Raw genomic sequence first — 6,000 nt, forward strand, 5'->3', positions numbered from 1 at the left:
AACACATCCACACACACACACACACACAAACCCTCACGCACACATCATACAACAGGTAGCACATCCGTTCCGGTCTGTCGATCTGTAACTTGTATCATTGAACAAAAAAAGAGATAGAATAAAATAGAGTACGATAAATGAAAAGTCAAAGAAATGCACCAATTTGTTCCCATTTTCTTAAGTGTATTCCCATATTCCCTGTTTTCTTGGCTATATTATACTCTTCGTTTCTGTAAACTCTAATCATATCTGTTGTTTTTATTTGTAGCGACGGTAGCTCGCCCTTTTTATATGAAGTCTATTTTCCAATTCTTCCCCTCACAGTCTTTTCTTGTTTCTATTCGGGGTCGGGCTGTAAATTACACATTGTGGGTATAATACCTCTTTCCTATTTTTCTTTCTGTTTTTTCTTTTTATAGTTTCTATCAAGTTAAAGAGTACACTTTTTTCTGCAGGTTGTCAAAAAATAGGGGGGCCGGGGCCGGCTCGGCCCCCTTCTGGATCCGCGCCTGTCCCCCAAATTATAGCGGCCAATCGAGAAAAATGTTGATAAAAATATTTTTCGCCCCCCCCCCCCATTGGCGAAAGCTGGATCCGACCCTGGGGGATTACCATGGTTGTATGCAGAATTTTTTTCCAGGCGGGATAAGACGCATAAACATTTTCTCAGAAACTTGAAAACGAGGGAGCAAAGTGACCGAGCTTGCCATTGGGGCGCTTTTGCACTTTCTAAAGTGAAATTGAAGGTTTCATACACACTTTTGTTTAATTTTGTGAAATTTTTAAAGTAAAAAATATTATTTTTAAGAATTTCGGGGGGGGGGGTAGTAACTGCCCAGTTCCCCAGACATGACGTTAAGGCAAAACAAAACAAAAGAAGAAACTGCGAGAGAGCGAAGTTTTCGAGCGCAAATTTTGACCTTTAAATGCAAAAATCTAATTTTGTAATATATTTTTACATACTATTTAAAAGTAATATACAATCTAATCCACGCTTTTTCTTCCATGGTCCCCATGCCCCACATTTGGACACCTGTGATGGTAGTCCCAAACTACAGTTTTAATTCATGTAAGCTTTATTTCTACAACATAATATGTACTAGGTCAATGCGAGCGCGTAGCGCGAGCTGTTTTTTTAACCTGAATTTTGAGGAAATTCTGTCGAGTTTCAGGTTCATTACCCTATCATACACTCCTTTAAATTTTAATTTCTTTTATAGGTATTACATTTATTTCATACATCATAAATCGGATAAAGAAAAAATGTAGTAAAATGAACGGGGCGCACCCCAATCGCTTGGTTGGGGGAGGGGTAATTTTTTAAAAGATAATGTCATGACTTGTGTAAAAACATAAACATGTTATTCTATTTCATTCTGGATTTTTTCTTTATTTATCATCTGTTTTTAATGATAATAGAAGGGAAATGGTTTCATTCAATAACTATAAGGAGGGAGAAAGAAGGATGGTCATCATGCGTATATACGACAGTTAATGTTACCATTACTATTCGTAAGCATGTACTCTTCTTATCATAATTAATCATAAATATTATGATATTCAACCGCAAATTATTGGAGGGGGTTGATAACACATCCCATCCCCCATCTGAAATGGGGAGATACTTTCCCCACCCCCACAATCGTGATCAATACCCATGAATGCTACCATCATAATCATAATCATTATCATTATTGCTCTAATAATGATAATAATAATATTATTATCATTATTAGGCCTATTATTATTATTATAGGTATTCATATAGCGCCATCTATCCAGAAATATTCTATTACGAGGCGCGTATAATAATAATAATTATAATAATAATAATAATAGTATTACGATCATACTTGTCATATGATTTATTACATAAAAATATGATGCTCGATCTTATATTATTGGGGGATGATAACACGGGCATCCCCCACCTGAAATATTGGGGGGATCCCTGAGATCAATACCCATGCATTGTCTACGAATATGATTCTAATACATTCATGAATTAGCACCATCGCTATTAAAAATAATCTATCCACAATTATCACTTAACCATGCACTCATCCAAATCTTAGAATATATTTTGTTAAATATAAGCTCATCTTGCCAAACAACCATAGGCCTATTTTTATTGCCAATAATTTTGCTAGATCAAAATTATGATAAACCCATGTATAGCTCTCATTTGTTTCAACATTATGTTTGATTCCCATTAAGGGGGATGGCGCTTTTCTGTCTTTGACTTATAATCCATTTTCAAAGAAAACGTAATTTAAAAAAATATAAACATGACAAAATTTCATAATAGTCAAATCAATTAGGAAAAATAACCGACCGAGTTCAAATACTATATAGGGGTCTTACGCAACAGAAAAATATTACAGGAAGTTATACATCTTTATGTGGTGTCAGTGGCGTACCGTGGGTCACGGCATTGGGGGGGCACCAGCAAAAATTTCGGGTCACTTAGGAAGCGCGCGAAGCGCGCTCAGTTGTCAGGTATATTATACTGACCTTATAGAGATATTTTAAGGACATGCAGTGCCATCAAACGGATATGTATCTCACTGATTAAATAATGCGAGCGCGAAGCGCGAGCTGAAATTTTTGATATTGAGGGCTAAAAATTGACATTATAAGCGAATTGTTTTGTAATCATGATACTTAACTGTCTCGCTAAACAAACAATGCGAGCGCGAAGCGCGAGCTAAAATTTTTGTATATACTGACCCTAAACAAGGAAATTTTAGGGATTATATTTTAGAATCCATTAAGAGTATAAATATCTCACCATAGTCATCTAATGCTATTGCCATCCTTTGCTGATTTTGTTCGAATTACATCTAAACACAGTCATGAAGCACCTTTTGTAGTCATGTAATCATGATTATCATACGCATCTTACTAATCAAATACTGCAAGCGCAAAAGCACGAGCTGAAAATTGAGGAAATATAGACCTGAAGAGGGGCATTCTAAGGGTTGTTTGTAGGAATTCTCTAAGACCCTACGTATTTGACTAACCAAATGATGCGAGCGCGAAGCGCGAGCTGAAATTTTTGTATAAATTGACCACAAACATGGATATTTTAAGGACTATAGTTACGAATCCATTAAGTCAGAGTATACATATCTCACCATAGTCATCTAATGCGAGTGCCAAGCGCTTGCTGATTTTGTTAGAATTACATCTAAACACATGGAGCACTTTTTGAAGTCATTGTAATCATGATTATTATACGCATCTCACTAATGAAATACTGCGAGCGCGAAGCGCGAGCTGAAAATCTAGGAAATTCAGACATGAAGAGGGGCATTCCAAGGCTTGTTTGTAGGAATTCACTGAGACCCCACGTATTTCACTAACCAAATGATGCGAGCGCTTCGCGCTCGCTAAAATTTTTTGATCTTCAGATCAGAAAAATTGACATTTTAAGGACTGATTTCAGGAGTTCATGAAGAGCAGAAATCTCACCAATCAACTAATGCGAACGTTAGCACGGACAGGAAATGTTTTATATTAAGACCTAAAAACAGGGCAATAACTTTCAGTAGTCATGAAAAAGAAGAACATATCACTACTTAACACAATAATAACTCTAATTGCGAGGAGATATATTATTTTGTTGTATATTGATTTGAAAACGGGAGGCTTTAGTACAGCAGGTCTATATATCTCGTTAAAAAGTCTATGCGAGCACCAGGAACAATGAAGACACAATTAAGCAAATAATGTTTCATAAAATAATTTCAATCACGTGTATATATTTTAATTCTCATTGATCTGTTTTATTTCCAAACATTGGAGAGTTGTTTATATATTGTGTATTACATGTTATGCATTGATTTTAATAAATACATAAATAAAAAAAATGTTTCATAAAGTTGTGAAAAAATGCTTCTTATGTTATATAACATAATATAATATAACACTATGATAAACAACAATTTCTTCTTCCCCCACTACGTTTTTCTTCCTTTTCCCCTCTTTTTCTCCTTTTCCCCGTTTTTTTTTTTTTTTTTTTGGCCAGCCGATGGGGGGGGGGGCACGTGCCCCCCATGCCCCCCCCCGTAGTTACGCCACTGTGTGGTGTAATTACAACATAGTTAAAAAAAAAACCTGCCCAGTTTCCAGTTGAGCCCGTCTCACACTATGACTGGGATCCGGTGTGACGCGATTTTTCAAGAAATTGCATTTTGCATTGAATATGAAATTTCCAAGAAGTAAAATTATTTCATTGAAATTTTGTCATATTGTTAGGAAAACTAAAATCATATTTTTACTCTTTCGGCAAGCCCTATGGTCTGAGTAAAGTCCAAATCGACTTCAAGTCGCAGTCGATGATGACGTCGTTACGATTTGGAATTGAATTTGTCTTTATTCATTCAGGGAGGCTCTAAATGGACTGAATTTCGATGTCAGTCCTACCACTATTCTAAACTCTGATACATAATGTTTTATTAGTTTGATTATCCATATCAAATGTTATCATAATTAATTTCAAATTCGGATCGCAACGAATCACAGAGTATGAGATGGGCTTTGGTCAACATGTATTTGCGCCTTCACCATCAAAAAAGAGACATATAAGAAAATCTTCAATTGTTTTGCCATAAATATGAAAATAATTGCACTATCCCTTTAATTTACCTGCATCATACAGTCTTTATAGTTGAACTTTATACACCGCGGAAACAAGTTTTTATTATTGCAAACTGTATGCGTATTAAAGATTCGATAAGCCTTTTATCCCCCATGCACTTTAGGATTTTGTATAAATAACGTAGGCATGGAGGCCATAAAACGACTTAATAATGTCAACATCGTTGTTTTGCCGCCGTTTACCATCTTTCAGACTGTAACGTCAGCTTCATCAGATCGGGGTCCTTGGCTGACCGAGGTGGCTTTGCCCCATCCCCCCCTTCCAAGAGAGAGGGGAGAAAGAGAGGGAGAGAGGGGGGGAGAAAGAAGAGTGTTGCGCATGATTCTGAATGAGGAAGAATGAGAAAAAGGGAGGAATAGAGAGTGGCAAGATGAATAGAGAATGAGGACGAAATAGATGGGGACGAGAAAGAGAGAGAGGGGTAGTGAAAGGGAGAGGAAGAGAGAGAGAGATGCCAATGCAAATGAAATGGGGATGCGGGGCAAGGAATATGTTTAGTGTAGGACACAGTATCACGCATCCACGATGCTAAGAGTATCATCAACCCCGAGTGGTGCATCGTTACCATCCTAAATATAGAACAAAATACAGTATTGAGGGACATAACAGACGCGAACGGGATGAAACTATCTCCGTTGAAAGAACTTCTTGCAGATAACACTGCCCCTCACGGTCTCTATATCTTGCAAATTGCATGGCCCTTTTTGCAATCCTGTATTTTTTTCCTTTTAGAGGGGTGGTTGTTGGGTGGGTCAATTTGGCTGAAAATCTTTTCTCGTCGAGAAGAGAAAAATATTGGGAAGACATTTGCCTCCTCAAGACTAAAGAAGAAAAAAAAGGGGGGTTGTCAACTACAAAACGGACTACATATTTAATATGTTGGGTACTTTGCGATTTTTTTTTTGTCTCCTGATAGTTTTATGTATAATCGATTTAAAGGAATCTATGACCATTATCAGTGGCATGATAGGTGATGAACTATTCGAAGGGGCAGTGAGTTTTTAATTTTGACGCACAAATGTAAGCGAACGAGCAAGAAAATCTTTATGTTCAATATTCTGTTATATCTGTAATGTAACAATTTAAATTCATTAGGCCTATCAGCGGCACGATGAGATAGATATTTGAGGGGGAAGTAAGTTTCTGAATCGATAGCAAATGTAGAATAAAATAGAAATTGCAGGTGACCGAAGCGAATGAGCAAGAAAATATAAATTTTCATTATTATCTCATAAATCTGGACTGCAACGATTCAGCTGGCTAGATATTTAAAGAATTGGACAGCAATCACAATTTTAAAAAAAGATGATGCAATGGTTTGTCAATCCCCAACCAAC

Source organism: Lytechinus variegatus, chromosome 2 (assembly GCF_018143015.1).
Source record: "Lytechinus variegatus isolate NC3 chromosome 2, Lvar_3.0, whole genome shotgun sequence".
Lineage (NCBI taxonomy): Eukaryota > Metazoa > Echinodermata > Echinoidea > Temnopleuroida > Toxopneustidae > Lytechinus > Lytechinus variegatus.